This window comes from Cucurbita moschata, unplaced genomic scaffold (assembly GCF_002738365.1).
Source record: "Cucurbita moschata cultivar Rifu unplaced genomic scaffold, Cmos_1.0 Cmo_Scf00042, whole genome shotgun sequence".
Classification (NCBI taxonomy): Eukaryota; Viridiplantae; Streptophyta; class Magnoliopsida; order Cucurbitales; family Cucurbitaceae; genus Cucurbita; species Cucurbita moschata.
In genome coordinates, this window is record NW_019268558.1 from 299,279 (window position 1) to 319,050 (window position 19,772).

The following is a 19,772-nucleotide window of genomic DNA, read 5'->3' on the forward strand; positions in this document are numbered from 1 at the left end:
AGATTTTTAAACATTCATTTAACATATCTCATATAAAAATAAATTAGAAAATAATAATAGACTCTAAATGACAACGTGAGAGAAGTTACTTTTAGCTACTTTCTCCCATTAAGTTCAAACTCTTTGTCATGAGTCCTATTTTGAACATCGGTATCTTTTTATCAATACATAATTTTTCTTTTGTAGATCTATTCATATCCTATGAATTTAATCTCATCAAGAACACCTACAAATCCCTGGATTTTATGACTTTAACTTATTTATCCTTGGTCATCATCCTTCATGATTATTTTGAAGGTAATAAGTTTTCAAATTGGTCATTTAACATGACAATTTGAATTTTAGTAGGATTGAATCATCTCATAATTCTCCCACTACTACGAGGCTTATCCAATTAATGACCAGTATCCACTTGACTCACTAGCGAAATTAAATTGTTAACAACATTTGTTAACTATAACGAGCTTCACTTGTAACTATTTAATTAACACTATCTCTCCTTATTAAAGATGTATGTCCTTTTATTTGAACATCTTTATAAAATTACATTTGTCATACAAATATGTTTTTCTGTTTAGAATTAAATAAAAGACTATTTTGTTTCTCGTTAGGATTAGCCTGCACTTTTGCATAATTTTGAATATATTCAATCTCTTTGAATTTGTTTGAGTATGTATGCTTAATTTTAATGATTGAAGTGTTGTAAACTAAGCTTACATACACTTTCATAATCTTAGAAATTGTCTCATAGACAATTTTGAAAACAATTAGGATTCACTATACAATCTCTATTGCATATCCTAACAAGAGTTCGTTAATGATGTATAATTTTTTTTATTTTTAATACGTGAATATATCTAATATAGTCTTGTTTTCTCCTCTTACATCACAATTTTACAAAATTGTATTATGCCTAGTTGGAAATCAATTCCATTTTCTATAAACTAATTTTAGTACACAATGTTCCCGTACTATTCATTATGATCTCATCCTAATGTCTTAATAGATTTACCAAAAATGGATTTCAACTTTAGTCCCATTTTTTCTTGAATTTTTTAAAAAATAGAGTAAATTACATTTGGTAAGGATACTTATATATTGAATAATCAACCATCAGATTGATAACATATTAACAATATTCTTTGACTTTTGCATTCATTCATGAGACCACTTGGGTCAGAATGCATAAGCTTAAAAAACTGTTTGGTCTTGCTGCCTTATTCAATAAAAACTCAATAATTATCTTGCATGAAAAATGAGATCTACAAACATGTAAAATAATTAACTCCAACGTTTAGAGAATTGGCTTTTACTAGTCTTTTTTATTGTATTCAATTTGATATTAATCAAATGAACTACCAAAGATAAGTATCATCTTTTCGAGAAAACCATTTGTATTTTTATTCTTGATTCTCTAATCATGAATATCTCAATACTTCGTAGTAGGGTAAGTGTTAACATTTTAACGTACACTAATTGTACTTAATTTAAGCTAAACATATTTTCAAACAATTTTGAAAATATAAACTTTAATAGTTCAGAGAAGTTTGAGAAATTGAATTTCTCTCATAGTTATTAAAAACATCAGGTTCAACATTTACTAACAATTTTTACTTAACGACATCTTAATGTCTTCCACTACACCAACTGAGATTGATTTCCTAGTGTCAACCAGTAGAATCTATTCTACCTCATCAAGTATTTTCCAAAATTTACATATAAATGTAATGAAGAACAAATCTTGATAGTAGATCTTATATCAACTATCTAGGTGGTGTCATTCGGTCTCCAACAAAAATCTAGTAAATCAAATTTACTTTCATTTAGATTTTTCTTTCCATACAGAAATTTCGAAAAATTCTCTCTTCTCCCTACTTAGGAAATATTTCCTATCATAGCTTGAGTCATAAGATTTTTCTTAAATTTTTGTAATACTTAATTTGGAGATCATTTAGATAACTATATAAATTAAGCTTTTATGGACTTAAACACTTCACATGTTTTTATCATTTTCTTATCTTTTAGTCATGAATAGATAGAAAAAGGGAAGATAGGAATTAAATATAAGAAAGGAAAGATGGAAAGAAGAAAGGAAAGATTGGAAAGAAAATTTATCTTAAAAAATTAGCAGGTAGATAAGAAAGGAAAGATGAAAAGAAGAAAGGAAAGATTCGGAAAGAAAATTGATCTAACAAAATTGAAGGAAGAAAAAAAAAAGATACAGATAAAATAAAGAAAATATTTGGAAGGAAGAATTAATTAGAATACAACAAAATACAAAGAGAAGACCAGAGAAGTAGAAACTGTTAACAAACTCCAAAGAAAAAAAATATAGATAGCATGTCAAATAAAAAAAAAAAAAAGGAAATACATACAAAAATAAATAAATAAATAAATAAAAAGAGAAGGAAAGAAAGAAAAGAGGAAATACAGAAGAGAAAAATAAAAGGGAAGAGAAAAGAGGAAATACATCCAAGAAAAAAAAAAAAAAAAAAAAAGAGAAGGAAAGAAAGAGAAGAGGAAATACAGAGAGAAGGAAGAGAAAAATAAAAGGGAAGAATTGAGAGTAAGAATAGATCGAAATTGACCAATGATATGATTAAGTAAGAATGGATTAAAAATTAGTCAAGAATATATTTTGAACAAAAATTGGGAGAAAAAGCAGAATAAAATCTTAATATAAATAGAATATATATATAATATGTATATACATTTAGATGTATATTATAACGTTCCAAGACTTTATCCATGCAAAGTCTTTTATGCTTGCATGAAGTTTAGCACATGAACCATTGTAAGAGGTAGAGAATTGAACATGAAATTGATGTCATGGATTCTTATAGGTTGGCTTGGATACAAAGGGAAAAATCGAACTTTCATTAAGGATAAATTGGTGACACCCGTATAAGCTAACCAAGTAAGTGGTCTTACTATAGGATAGGCTAAAAATTCTTTGAGTTACGATGATGTATGAACTATGTCGTACGATTCTGTATATGAGTTATGATGTTGTATGAGTTACGATGATGTGTGAGTACGATACTTGATGATGTGCTCAGTATATATATATTTTGATGAATGTCGTACTTGATATGTTTGATGCACTTTATGACAATATGATGAGTATAATGATTGCGTGATGTTTACCTTAATATGATGATGTTTTCCATATTGAGCATGCTATATGATGATGAGTGCCATATTGCATCATGTCGTTAGATCGACATAGGACACAACCCTAAGAGCGTAAAAATGATATTAATATAAATATCCACGAGTATGTGTTACCTAGAGTAACAAAGAGATGAGACTAAAGGGTTGTGTCAGAAGAGACATTATGATGGATTTAGAGGGACCTCATGCATATTGTATGTTCATAAGCATAGGGCTACTTCCCCTAGAGATGATGAGTGCGGACGCGCACCGTATGATGAGCGCGAATGCGCACAGATGAGGGTGTTCATAAGGCGCATGACACTATGGAGTTCCGCTGACCTCCGGACGTCGCTACAGATTAGCTTGACCAGAGGGTCTAGGGGGTGTGCGAGCGCCCTGGGGATTCCCACTCGCACGTGTGAGTCGTGTGTAGGGAAGTATTATACATCCAATTTGTCCGAGACTGGAGGCCACCCCTAAGATGATTAGAGATAGGTCCCTAAATCATGATTGCATATGTTTGCATTTGCATGACACCCTATGGTGGGGCCACTTACTGAGTATTCTTTGAAATACAGGTCATGTGCCACATCATTTTTTTTTCAGGTCAAGGCAAGGAAGGCGCACTTGTACGGAGGACGGCGGCATCGTGAGCAGAGACTGTGGCACGTGCATAGGGTAGATTCACATTTAAATTTCTAGTCTTAAGTTAGAATAGGTTGTTTTGCATTTCATTGTTTTAAATTATTTTGTATTTTTTTTTGTTTTCCCTAAATTTCAGTATTTCATATTTATGCACATAAGACCATGGCTGTGTTTTCCAGAGAAGAAGTTGTTTTAAACGTTTTTTGAAGTTTACGTTATAAATGATGTTCATGTAAGAGTTATATTTCTGTTTTATAAATGAGCATGAGACGTTAGTGGCGACTCTAGATATATGGAAATTTAGGGTCGTTACAATAACTCTTATTCCTATAATATTTAGTTACCATTAGTTCGGTAAGAACATCATTAACAACCTTAATGTTCTCTTCGTAAATGTAACCCATCATTTTAGATCTTGTAATTTTATTCCAACTAGTGCTGCCGTAGGGTAGGTCAAGTATTGGAAATAAAATTACTATCTTATCCTTCTTAAGAGTTCACCCTGATATTGACCCATGCAAACACCTTCTGTAGGGGATGGTCCAAAAGCGGCCACGAGGCCGTACATAGATCTCATGTTATGAGCCAATCATAGAGACCATAGGATATGTTGACACATCTCCTTCTCCTATTTACTATAAATACTTTCTCAAGATTTACCTTGATATTGACTCATGTAAACACCTTACATCTTTCACCTTAAGTACCACCGATTTTCTAATGAACAATTTATCTATGATCCAATCATAAATCAAGTCCCTCTCGGGCCAATGAGAGAGTGGGGCAAACACCTTACATCTTTCACCTTAAGTACAACTGATTCTCTAATGAACAATTTGTCTATGATCCAATCATAAATCAAGTCCCTCTCAGGCCAATGAGAGAGTGGGGCCCCATTGTTCAAGTCTCAAAATCAATATTTAAGAGAACAACTCATTTACTTTTCATATATGAAAGTAGTGAATTCCATCTCATGATATTACTTTTCATATATGAAAGTAGTGAATTCCATCTCATGATATTATGTTCCCAACTCCCTATTTGGTCAAGTCCCCAAAATGGGAGACATATTGAATCGGCTAACAGAGTCATTCTCATCCAGGTAAATTAAAGAACAAGTCCTTATAGGCAGGAGTTCTTAACTGACTCAGGATTAAGATCGAGTCGCATATGATAATCATGTGAAATATTAATCTTCTCAATTAACGGATTTATAAAGAGAGATTAAATATTTCTTGGTCGAGTCTTATACAAATTCATTGTATAGGATACCCCCACTTACATGTCTCCACATGGACGATTTGGATCAAATCATTTGTAACGATTACAAAGTGGGTCGTATCAATAGTATTACCAGGATAAGGCACCCTACCTTATCCATATACTACAGACTCTTTAGGTTATTATGTAACGACCTGGGAAAGAAAAAAAAACTTAGTCACTGGAAAACTCGCGTGTTTTCTGGCGATCGTCGAGTTTCACGGACCCCACGCGAAACGACTGTTGGGTTTTATGTCCTAAAACTCATAGTTTGTAAACAAAGATATATTCTATTTTCAATAAAGTTATTATTGATGTTTATTCATTAAAAATTGTTATTGAATAAAGTGAACTTTACGATCATTAATCTAAATCTAATAAACTAAGAACACTCTGGCTACAGTATGATTACTTGAACTATATGTAGAGACATAAGAGTGGATCAAGTTCAAGTATATAGTCAAAATGATCTATAGTATAAGGATAAGGCTGAGTACCTTATTCTGGGGATACTATGGATGCGGCCCACTTTTGTATATGATATAAACAATGTGATCACTAAATTGTGCATGTGGAAACATGTGAGTGGGGGCATCCTATGCAATGAGTATTGCATAAGATCGGACCATGAAGAAAACCACTCTCACTTTATAAAGTCGTTTACTGTTGAGACTGATTTTCTTTTCATTCGATAACCTAGGTAACTTGGTTTTAATCCTGAGCTAACCATGAACTCCTGTTTATTCGGAATTATCCTTAGATTTGCATGGGTGAGAGTGGCTCTAGTTCGCCGACTCAACAGGCCTCCCATTTCAGGGGTAAGACTGGGTGAATGGCTAGGGATGTGGGGTGCAAGACGGAATTCACTCCTACCCACTTTTAGGGATAGAAGAAAGGTAGTTCCCTTAAGCACTGACTCCAGGTCTTGAACAAGGGGCCCCACCCTCTCATTGGCCTGAGAGGGATTCGGTTTACTGGTTGGACCACAAACCAATTGTTCATTAGAGGATCAGTGAGACATAAGGAACAAGAAGTAACTTCAGGGGTAAAACGGTAAATTGACCCAGCTTTAGTTACGAACAACCTGTGAAGGATCGACTTACTAATCATGGTTATATCAGATGGACAGAAATATATCTATAGTGAGGGGAGTGCAACTACTAGGCTATAGTGGAGTGTCCTAGTAGTTAACGAATGTTGATTGACCAGGTTAATGAGTTTAATCGGTTAATCTTGGATCGTTGGAGCCCATGATCTATAGGTCCATTAGGTCCCTCTGCTAGCTCATATCGGACTAAACCATAGAACAATGTGACGAGTGAGTTCGAAGTGTTCGAATTCAAATTAGGGAATATGCGTTACATATATACGATATATTTAACCGCAATTTTGTTTTATTTATGAATTAAACGAAAAGAGAGAATCTGAGATATTTAAATAAGATTTAAATATCTTAATCAATTATGTGTCGGAATTGATTGGGATTGGCATTTGAATTAATATTAAATAGTTTAATTAATCATTTAATGTTACTTTAATTTGAAATTCATTATTCAAATTAATGGTTGAATTAAAATGAAGAAAATAAAAATGTTGACTTTCATCTCATGGAAAAATCCATGTTAGTGGAATTTTGAGGTGTCAAAATTTGGTTTAACCAAACTTGCATGTTTGCCAAATAAACCCCACAAGTTTGAGTGGAATTTTGAGTGTCAAAATTTGGTTAACTCAAACATGCATGCTTGCCACATAATCCCAAACATTTGAGTGGAATTTTAAGTGTCAAAATTTGGTGATCTCAAGTTTGCATGAACATGCAAACTTGACTCTTTAAATAGAGTGATCATGATACTTGGAGGGGATTCTTCATCTTGATGAAAAACCTTGAGAAAAACTTCTCACAAACACTCTCTTTCACATATACAAAATCCCTCCCAAGTTTAGTCACTCACCGAATTCCACAATCCCGTTCTAAGGTCGGAGGATAGTGGAGAAGACACTAGTGGTGGTTCGAAACCGGTTCGTGAGGCAAAAGGAGTTTGAACTACAAAAGGTTAGTATTTAAACTCATTAAGTTTTAATACTTATGAACATGCTAGTAATTTACAATAATTGATGTTCTAAAAGTGCCTAAGATCCAAATTGCTTCCGCATGTGTTATATTAACACCAACAACGACGGCCACACCACGCCCAGCCTTCAGCCCACGACTCCCAGCACCTATCAGAATACTTGCAAAGGGAGAAAAGAAAGAACAAGAGAGAGAGATTTCGGATAAACGTTGGCGAGTTTCCAGTTTCTCCGACGAGCCCCCAAACCACCCAAAAATCGACACCAAACGATCAGTTACCACCATCAGAAGGATCCCTAACGAAAGAACAATAACTCAAGGTGCGTTTTGTGCTTTTTCGTAAGCGCCGTCGTCGGTAACCGAGGTTGGAAAATTGAGTTTTCCTAAACGTTCTTAGATTTGTGGTTGTAGGAACTTTTAGGTTGAAAACTCACAAAAAAAAAAGAAGGACGACAAATAAAGAGGAAAAGGAAGAAAGAGGACCGAAATTGGCAACGAAAACGCCGCGGGAAGGAGAGAGAAAACTTGCTGAAAAATTGGCCGAAGTCAGGTAAAGAAGACGAGGTCCACGGATCCGGGTCAACCCGAACCTAAAACCCGAGAGGGCCAGCCCATTCTTTCCCTCGGCCTCTGCCTTTGGCCCAGCCCAACTACAGCGGCCCAAACCTCAAACCAGCCCAAAAGTTACTTTAGTTGAACCAACCCGAGACCAGACCCACGATCCAATCGAGCCGGCCTGCAACCCAAACACTTGCAGCCTAGCCTAGTAAGCCGAGGCCCAACGATTAGTCTTGGCCCAGTTGCCTTCCACAGCCTGCGACTCGGTTCGACCCGATGCTACCGCACAACGTGGCTCGCTCTACTGCTGCCACGTGTCACACAGCGGCGTAGGCGGCCCCTCTGCTCGGGCTCCCTCCGGTGACGCTCTGGCGGCTCCCACTGTTTCGACCCTCCCAGATTTGTTTTTAACTCTCTGTAATCGATGCACAAACGCATCAATCCATCTTTCTTCTGAACAAACACTGGCGCAACCTAGGGGATTATGCTAGGTGAATGAACCATTTATCCCGTAAGCCTTGTAATTGCGCCTTGAGTTCCTTCAACTCTACTAGCGCCATGCGATAGGGTGCTTTAGAAATAGGCCCAGTTTCCATCTCGAGTTCGATGATGAAGTCGACCGCTCGGGAAGGGGGTATTCCAGGTAGGTCATCTGGATACACATTTGGAAACTCATTTACGATGGACATGTTTTCTAGGGTCTTCTCTTTTCCTCTTACGTCTACGGCACATGCTAGTATAGTCCAATCGCCTTGTTGGACTAGTCTCTTTGCTTTCATCATCGAGACTACCTTTGAGGTAGTCCCGGTACTTGTGCCTTTAAATTTAAAGCTAGGTCACACCAGTTGTGAGAATATCACTTTTTTTTTTTTTGCGATATTCTATAATAGCATGGTTTGTAGCTAGTCAATCCATGCCTAGTACTACGTCAAAGTCGGACATCTTTACTACTATTAGGACTACGCTTAGGGTTTGGTCGGCTACTATTGCTTGGTCATTCCTTACTCTATCCTTAGTTACTACGTCTACCCTCTCAGGGCTGCTTGTCGACCATACATACAATAAGGGTTCTAATTCAAACCCTGTCTCTGATCCCTCTCGAGGTGGGCTCTCTTCAGCCTCACCTCGTCCTCTATCTCTAATAGGAGGTCGTCCCCTTCCTCGTCTTACTCTTTCGCATGGTTTAGGCAGCATGGTTCTAGAAACCAAGATAGCATCTCTTAAGTCTAAGGCTTATTACCTATGAAATATGTTATGCATCACATCTACTAAGTTCACATCATATTGCAAACAGAATCACTCAGCATGCAACACATCACATCATGCTCTTAAATAAATACGTGAATTATCACAACAATTTCAGTAACATTAACATAAAAATGCATGCGAGTTTGAAAACGTTTCTCTTTTCTTATCTTGTGCAAGGCGTACCTGACGGTGACGGGGCATCAACGTTGGGACCATGGAACGTGCCAAGCCTACATTATAGACTAGTCTACAGAATCTAAAACCTAGAGCTCTGATACCAACTGTAACGACCCTAAATTTCCACATACTCAGAGTCGCTACTAACGTCTCATGCTCATCTATAATGCGGAAATATAACTCTTACATGAACATAATTTATAACGTAAACTTCAAAAAGAAAACGTTTAAAACAACTTTTTCTCTGAAAAACATAGCCATGGTCTTACGTGTTTAAATATGAAATATTGAAATTCAGAGAAAACAAAAACAAATACAAAATAACTTAAAACAATGAAATGCAAACAACCTATTCTAACTTAAGACTAGAAATTTAAATATGAATCTACCCTATGCACGTGCCACAGTCTCTTCTTGCGATGCCGCCGTCCTCCGTACAAGTGCGCCTTGCCTTTACCTAAAAAATGATGTGGCACACGGCCTGAGTATTTCAAAGAATACTCAGTAAGTGGCCCCACTATAGGGGCCATGCAAATGCAAACACATGCAATCATGATTTAGGGACCTATCTCTAATCATCTTAGGGGTGGCCTCCAGTCTTGGACAAATTGGATGTGTAGTACTTCCCTACACACGACTCACACGTGCGAGTGTGAATCTCCAGGGCGCTCGCACACCCCCTGGACCCTCTAGTCAAGCTAATTTATAGCGACGTCCGGAGGTCAGCAGAACCCCATAGATTCATGCGCCTCATGAACACCCTCATCTGTGTGCTTTCACACCTGTGCGCATTCGCGCTCATCATACGGTGCGCATCCACACTCATCATCTCTAGGTAAAGTAGCCCTATGCTTATGAACATACAATATGCATGAGGTCCCTCTAAATCCATCATAATGTCTCTTCTGACACAACCCTCTAGTCTCATCTCTTTGTTACTCTAGGTAACATATACTCGTGGATATTTATATTAATATCTTTTCACGCTCTTAGGGTTGTGTCCTATGTCGATCTAACGACATGATGCAATATGGCACTCATCATCATATAGCATCCTCAATATGGAAAACATCATCATATTAAGGTAAACGTCACACAATCATCATACTCATCATATTGCCACAAAGTGCATCAAACATATTGAGTACGACATTCATCAAAATATATATATACTGAGCACGTCATCAAGTATCGTAACCCACACATCATCATAAGTCATACATCATCATAAGTCATACATCATCATAACTCATACATCGTCATAAGTCATACATCATCATAACTCATATACCGCATCATACGACATAGTTCATACATCATCGTAACTCAGACAATTTTTAGTCTATCCTATAGTAAGGCAACTTACCTTGTTGGCCTTAGCCGAAGTATTCCCTAATTTAATTAACGTAAGCTCCCGTTCCTCAAGAGCTGCTCCAAAGGTTGCTGGAGTTCGCTTCATATCCCACCGTTCGTCACCTTTTGTTAGTATTTCACATTTTAATTAATAATCCAACTAACAATGTGAAATACGGCTTTAAAACTATCTCAGTAAAAATCGAATTCCAAGTTTTCATTGTTTCTAAATTTTCTAAAACTCGAATTGAAAATATGTCAATATTATTTCATGTCGCTTTGAATCATTCAATTCAACTATGGTTTGTTATAATATTATATTCTCTGGATACAAATAATAATAATTTTTCACATCTTCCATTTTCCTTCTCTTTTGTTGTACCACTTTGTTTCTCTTCTCTCTCTATTTTTTTCTTCCTACAAATAATTATGCAATTATAAAACAAATTTCAATCAAATCTATTCTCCTCTCTTACTAATATGACTATCCAATCAACAGAAAGCCATTTTCTATCTATTCTGTTTTTTCCTCTTTCCTAAAAACTACTATCATCAACTGAAGTCATTTTCAATCTATTCTGTTTTAATATGACTTTCCAATCAACAGAAAGCCATTTTCAATCTATTCTGTTTTTCTTCTCTTTCCGAGATGACTATCCAATGAAAGAAGTCATTTTCAATCCATTCTAATTTTCCTTCATAAAACTGCCTATTCATCAATCAATTATGATTTTCTTCTCTTTCCTAGAAATGATGATCCATGCAACTGACAAAGCCACTTTTTAATCAATTTTGATTTTCGATAAGATATTCAAAAATCTAAAAAGAGATCTAAAACAACTTTTCTATACACTGCGAAAGATAAAAGAAGATGAGATCTAATTTACCCATAAATTTTCTCTCTTTCCCTTCCTATCAAATATGCTTGGAGTGAAGCCATTTCCAATTTTTCTCTCCCAGGTATCTTTCTTTTGTTTCTTTCTCGGATTTTTCCCTTCCAAAAATCTGCCATTTTTTTGTTTCTATTCTGTTTCTTTCTTTTGCAGATCACTTTCGTAATAGCCCAAAAATAAATAAAGAAATAAACTAATAAAAATAATTATAAAAATAGTTAAAATAATAATAATAATTAATTTTTTTTAAAAAAAAAACCTTTCCCCCACTTCTCTCAACTAACCTCTCATCCCTTCCCACCCTTATCTCTCCTCAACGTACCTATCCTTATGTCAGAAAGTAACTGCAAAAAAAAAAAACAGAAAATCAATAATCGTAAGATTTACTTGAGAAAGACAAAATGAGAATGACCTTTACCCAATTGGGATTCACAGGAGATTTACGTGAAGATAAATCTGATCAACAAGGTATATATTAAATTTTTATTTTCTTTTATCCTATATTTTTTAGAAATCACAACTAGATCTTCATTGAATTATTACAATGATCTAGCTTTGAGTTAGAAACTAAATGTCAATCATTTATACGATTCTGTAGTCAACCACGTCAGATTAGTAATATTAGATTAAATTTTTATCAGTAGCCAAATGAATAGATTAAGGATAGAATGATCAAGAAAACTTTTGAATAGGAAACACTGTGAGATAAGGAAAGATTTAGAAACAGAGATCACTGGAAATTTGGAAGGCATGACAACAGAATTAAAAGGAAATAGATAAAAAAAAAGGAAGATTAAGGAATTAAAAACCACAAACTAAATATAGAGGGAAAAAGGTAAACACAGAGGGTAAATACAGAGAGTAGTAAAGCCCAGAATAACTTGAAAAAACTATATCTACTTTCTTATACAACAGTATTAGAGAGTTTACAGAGAGTAGTAAAGCCGAGAATAACTTGAAAAAGCTATATCTACTTTCTTATACAACAGTATAAAAAATAAGATTTTTAATAAAAATATAATTATAGATATATAACATTTCAGACTCTTAACAATGGACCCATGTAAATTAGAGAAATAATGTTGTAGAGTTCAAACCTAAAACTAATGTCATGGGCTCATATAGGTTGACTCGGATTTCAAAGGACGAAATCGAACTTTAATTAAAGATATATTCGTGACAACGACTTAAGCTACCAGGTAAGTGACCTTACTATCGGTATGGTTATATTCGATGTTGACACGTGCCCTGTGGTTCGGCACGTGTCATATATATTGATATGTGTGAATTGTCTGTGGATCGATATGCTTCCTTTATGTTATGTTATGTTATAATATGTGGTTTGTATGATAATAATTATGGTACGATGTGCTCAAGGATATGTTTGAGATAGGGTACGAGAAGGATGCACGAAACGAAATGTAACGATAGGAGTAAGATACGTTCATGAAACGTTAGAGTTAGGTTACATACCGAAGTGCTATGGATAGGAGAGATTGATGAAAGAATACGGTTAGGTTATGGGTAGGAAGGGATAGGTTTGTGATAGATTGATAGAACGATAGCGTTAGGGTACGTTCTTGTGACGATATGACTAAGGTACGTCATGTAATGAAATGTCTGTGATAGGTATAAGAACGTTAAGGCTATGGTAAGTTAGAGAATGATACGACTATGAACTGTTTACGTTATGACTTGGTTATGATATGATACATTGTATGCTAGATTATTGTGCTTAAGTACGAAATCATGTGAACGTGAATGTATGTTATTTATGCTGCTTAGTTGATGTGATATGAATGCATGTGACGATGTGTGCCCTTGTACGATTATGGCTTGTTGTATGAGTATTGGAATGTAACTAAATGAATTGTATGACATGAAATATGGTAAATTGCATGATACATAACCCCACTAGGAATATGTATGATATGTAACGAAATGAGAATGAAAATGACATGTAAGCATGAAAACGTGACACGGGGTTATGTTCATTAAATGATGACTGTAGAACTAGTGGGACCTCATGCATATTGTGTGATCATGCATTTGGGGGGATACCCTTATCCCATCACGAGGGTACGGATGCGTACATCTAAATGGCAGGACAATGATCGTTAGGCCCTGCATAGTGCTGCCGTGATGGTTTTAGTTTTAACAGGTCCCGGTGGGCCCCCAGAGCATGACCACTAGCTAGGGACAGTGGCCCAGCGGGGTGCGAACTAGCTGGTGAGCCCATACTCGCACGTATGGGCTGCATGTAGAGTATATGGTACACGTCCACGATTACTTGTTAGGATTACACCGTAGGGAAAACGAAACGAAACGAAACGAAATGAAACGAAACGAAACAAAAGATAGGTCCCATCATTTCATTGCATGTGATTGTTGCATTTAACCCCAATAGTGGGGTCACTTACTGAGTATTTCTTTAAATACTCAAGCCATGTGCTACTACATTTTTCAGGTTAAGACAAAGCATTCCTGTACGGCTGACAACGACATCGCAACTCAAGATCATGGCACATGCATAGGATAGTGGCATTTATTTTCTTAGACTTAGGATAGAATAGGATGTTTTAAACTCAAACGCTTATTTATTTTATTTTGAGTCTTTTGTTGTGTCGTTTTAAAGATGTTTTCGAAACACGTAAGTCCATGGCTGTGTTTTAAGTTAAAGGTTATGTTTTATGGAATTTAAATGAAGTCTTCCGCATTCAATGTTTATGGTATGTATACAGTAGCGACCTTAAATTAAGTAGAAAATTTCGGGTCGTTACAGTAGGATTGTGATGTCCCACATTGGTTGGGGAGGAGAACAAATCACCATTTATAAGGGTGTGAAAACCTTCCCCTAGCAGACGCGTTTTAAAGCCTTGAGGGGAAGCCCGAAAGGGAAAGCCCAAAGAGGAAAATATTTGCTAGCGGTGGATCTGGGTCATTACAAATGGTATCAGAGCCAGTCATCGAACGATGTGCCGGCATTCTCGCTGTTCCCCGAAGGGGGGTAGACACGAGGCAGTGTGCCAGTAAGGACGCTGGGCCCCAAAGGGGGGTGGATTTGGGGGCGGTCCCACATCGATTGGATAAAGGAACGAGTGCCAGCGAGGACGCTGGGCCCCGAAGGGGGGTGGATTGTGATGTCCCACATTGGTTGGGGAGGAGAACAAATCACCATTTATAAGGGTGTGGAAACCTTCCCCTAGCAGACGCGTTTTAAAGCCTTGAGGGGAAGCTCGAAAGGGAAAGCCCAAAGAGCACATCGATTGGATAAAGGAACGAGTGCCAGCGAGGACGCTGGGCCCCGAAGAGGGGTGGATTGTGATGTCTCGATTGGATAAAGGAACGAGTGCCAGCGAGGACGCTGGGCCCCGAAGAGGGGTGGATTGTGATGTCCCACATTGGTTGGGGAGGAGAACAAATCACCATTTATAAGGGTGTGGAAACCTTCCCCTAGCAGACGCGTTTTAAAGCCTTGAGGGGAAGCTCGAAAGGGAAAGCCCAAAGAGCACATCGATTGGATAAAGGAACGAGTGCCAGCGAGGACGCTGGGCCCCGAAGAGGGGTGGATTGTGATGTCTCACATTGGTTGGGGAGGAGAACAAATCACCATTTATAAGGGTGTGGAAACCTTCCCCTAGCAGACGCGTTTTAAAGCCTTGAGGGGAAGCTCGAAAGGGAAAGCCCAAAGAGGACAATATCTGCTAACGGTGGAGCCCAAAGAGGACAATATCTGCTAACGGTGGATCTGGGTCGTTACAACTTTGCAGTTGGAGATGTTGGGGAGATATTTGGGAAAGGTGGAGAGAGAGTCATAATTTACTTTTTTTTTCTAATTATTATTTACTTACTATTATTATTTTATTTTATTTTATTTCGGGTCGTTACACCTCTGGACGTCGCTACAAATTAGCTTGACCAGAGGGTCCAGGGGGTGTGCGAGCGCCCTGGAGATTCACACTCGCACGTGTGAGTCGTGTGTAGGGAAGTACTACACATCCAATTTGTTCGAGACTTGAGGCCTCCCCTAAGATGATTAGAGATAGGTCCCTAATTCATGATTGCATGTGTTTGCATTAGCATGACCCTATAGTGGGGTCATTTACTGAGTATTTCGAAATACTAAGGTCGTGTGCCATATTGTTTTTCAGGTAAAGGTAAGGCTCCCATGTACGGTTGACGGTTGCATCGTGATCAGAGACTGTGACGCATGCATAGGATAGTTGCATATTTAAAATTCCTAGTGTTGGTTAGGATTGGGCGTTTGCATTTCATTCACTTAAATTATCTAATTTGTAATTATTTTTATCTTTTTTTGAATTCCAGCATGATGTTTGAAACACGTAAGTCCGGCAGTGTTTTCTAATGTTTGAACGTATTCTGAAGTTTTAAATTTTTCCGCTAATAAAGATGAGCATTCTTAGATTTATATTCTGCATTAGAGATGAGCATAAGACGTTAGTGGCGACTCTATATATGTGAAAATTTACGATCGTTACATATTACTTGAACACGATCCTGTTGTATGTCAATCACATAGTGTTCAAGATTACATTAATAACCTTGGATTTTCATACAATGGATAACAATTAAATTACAAGTAAAATAATATAAATTATTGTTAAAAACTAAATAATTAATAACGAGGCTTTAGGCATAAATCCCAACAACTAGTAGTGGCTAGTTACCCGAAACACATAGTGTGTAACTATTACCACAAGCCCCTTAATCATTGCCACCAACAAACACAATATGTGTAACGACCCGGCAAAAAGAAAAGAAAAAGAAAAAGAAAAAAAAACTTAGTCGCTGAAAAACTCGAGTTTTTCGGTGACAGCCACACCTTGCTTAGCCTTCAGCCCACGACACCCAGAATCGATCAGAATACTTGCAAACAGAGAAAAGGACGAAAATACGAGAGAGAGAGAGGGAGAGAGATTTCAAATAATGTTGGTGAGTTTCCAATTCCTTCGACGAGCCCCAAACCACCCTAAAACCGAAGCCAAACGCTCAGTGACCACCACAAGAAGGATCCTTAAATAAAACACAATAACTCAGGGTACGTTTTGTGCCTTTTTGTAAGCGCCATCGTCGGAAACCGATATAACGACCCTAAATTTCCACATATCTAGAGTCGCCACTAATGTTTCATGCTCATCTCTAATGTAAAATATAACTCTAAGAAATGCTCATCTTTATTAGACCTTCAGAATACATTAAAACATTAGACCACCGGACTTACGTGTTTCAAACATCATACTGGAGTTCAAAATAAGATAAAAACAATTACAAATAAAATAATTTAACTACATGAAATGCAAGCACCCTATCCTAACAAAGTCTAGGAATTTTAAATATGCAACTATCCTATGCACGCGCCACAATCTCTGATCACGATGCCACCGTCAACCGTACATGGGAGCCATGCCTTTACCTGAAAAACAATATGGCACACGGCTAGAGTATTTCAAAGAAATACTCAGTAAGTGACCCCACTATAGGGGCCATGCTAATGCAAACACATGCAATCATGAATTAGGGACCTATCTCTAATCATCTTAAAGGTGGCCTCCAGTCTCGGACAAATTGGATGTGTAGTACTTCCTTACACACGACTCACATGTGCTCTCGCACACCCCCTGGACCCTCTAGTCAAGCTAATCTGTAGCGACGTCTGGAGGTCAGCAGAACCCCATAGTGTCATGCGCCTCATGAACACCCTCATCTGTGTGCTTTCGCACCTGTGCGCATTCGCGCTCATCATACGGTGTGCGTCTGCACTCATCATCTCTAGGGGAAGTAGCGCTTATGAACATACAATATGCATGAGGTCCATCTAAGTCCAATTATACATCTCTTATGACACAACCCTCTAGTCTCATCTCTTGGTTACACTATGTAACACGTGCTCGTGGATATTTACATGAATATCATTTTCATACTCTTAGGGTCGTGTCCTATGTCGATCTAACTACATGATGCAATATGACAAACAACATCATAAGGCATGTTTAACATGGAAAACATCATCATGCATACATCATACTTATCATAGAAGCCATTAAGTGCATCAGATATAACATGTACGTCATGCATCTAAACATAAATAACATACATTTAACATACATCACAACACAACGTCATACTCATACATCATCCTAATTCAAACAACCTTTAGCCTATCCTATAGCAAGGCCACTTACCTGGTTGGCCTTAGCCGAATATTCCCTAATTTAATTAATGTAACGACACAAAAAAAAAGAATAATAATAATAATAATAATAATAATAATAATTAAATAATTAAAATAATAATTTTCCCTAAACTACTCCCCACTAACTCCTCCTTCGTATCCCAGAGAGCTGGAGATTTAATTATTGGGGAGAGATCTTGCTTTGTTACTACTAAGTCAGATCTCTTTTTCATTTATCTTAAATCAGATTTCCTTTTATTTTGTCTAATTATTCAGAATCAAATCTCTTGTTCCCTATCCATTTATTTTGATTTTGATTATCAAGGTATAACTTAGGCTAATATCTGTCAATAGAATAAAAAAAATACAAAACAGAGAGAAAAAATGGAAGAGAAGAAGTAAATACAAAACAGAGAGGAAAGAAAAGATTCGGTTGAAAAAAAAATTAACAAGTAAATAAGAAAGGAAAGATTTGGGAGGAAGAATTTATCAGATTTGGGAAGAAGAATTTATCTGTGATATGTGTGAATTTAAATGATAACAGAATTAAAGGAAAAAAAAAACAAGAGAAAAAGAAAGATTTGGAAAAAAAATTAATTAGAATATAAGAAAACTACAATAGAAGATTAGAGAGAAGCGAGAATATTGTTAACAAAATCAAAAGAAAAGACAAAGAAATATATATATATATATATATAGATAAGAGGCCAAATACCGTAAACAAAATCAAAAGGAAAGAAAGAAAGGAAGAAAGGCAGAGAAAAGAAAGAAAAAATAAATAAAGAGACACAATCAAAGTAGACAGAAAAGCTACGCCGAGCTGGTTCGACTCACCAATGAGGCTGTCCAGAAAATTCGAGCAAGGATGCGTATTGCTCAAAGTAGACAGAAAAGCTACGCCGATGTAAGGCGTAGAAGCCTGGAGTTTGAGATAGGGGACCCAGTATTCCTCAAGGTGGCACCAATGAAAGGTGTCTTGAGGTTCGAACGTAAGGGCAAGTTAAGTCCTAAATTCATTGGACCATTCGAGATCCTAAAGCGAGTTGGTCCAGTAGGGTATAAGTTAGCCTAACTTCCAGCCCTCTCAGGAGTACATGATGTATTTCACGTGTCGATGCTGAGGAAGTACATTACGGATCCTATCCACGTAATAGACTACGAACCACTCCAACTCAATGAAGATCTGAGCTACGAGGAAGAACCAGTAAGAATCTTAGCTAGAGAAGTAAAAACCTTACGCAATAGAAGCATTGCGTTCGTTAAGGTACTGTGGCGGAATCACCACAGTGAGGAAGCCATGTGGGAGCGTGAGGACGAAATAAGAGAGAAATACCCCGAGTTGGTACAAGAGTTTAAGACTTTCGAGGACGAAAGTTCTTTTTAGGGGTAGATAATGTAACGACCCGGGAAAGAAAGAAAAAAAAAATATATATATATAATAAATAAATAAATAAAAGAGGAAAACGAGAAAACGAGAAAACAAAAAAAAAATAAAAAATAAAAACTCAGTCGCCGAAAAACCCGCGAGTTTTCCGGCGACCGCCGAGTTTCGCGGAACCCATGCGAAACGACGGCCACAGCACGCCCAGCCCTCAGCCCACGACACCCAGCATCTTCAAAACACATGCAAAGGGAGAAAAGATAGAAAATTTCGAGAGAGAGAGAGATTTCGGACAAACGTCGGCGAGTGTCCAGTTTCTCCGACAAGCCCTCAAACCACCCTCAAACCGACACCAAACGATCTGTTACCACCATGAGAAGGATCCCTAACGAAAGCACAATAACTCAGGGTGCGTTTTGTGTTATTTCGTAAGCGTCGTCGTCGGTAACCGAGGTCAGAAAATTAGGTTTTCTTAATCGTTCTTAGATCTGTGGCTTTTAGGAGCTTTTAGGCTGCAAAACTCCCAGAAAAGAAAGAAGGACGACGAACAAAGAGAAAAAGGGAAGAAAGAGGACCAAAATCGGCAACGGAAACGCCGTGGGAAGGAGAGAGAAAGCTCGCCGGAAAATCGGCCAAAGTCGGGTAAGGAAGACGAGATCCACGAATCTGGGTCAACCCGAACCCAAAACCCGAGAGAGCCAGCCCATTCCTCCCTTGGCCTCTGCCTTTGGCCCAGCCCAACTACAGCGGCCCAAACCTCAAACCAGCCCAGAAGCTACGGTTCAGTTGAACCAACCCAGACTAGACCCACGGTCCAATTGAGCCGGCCTGCAAACC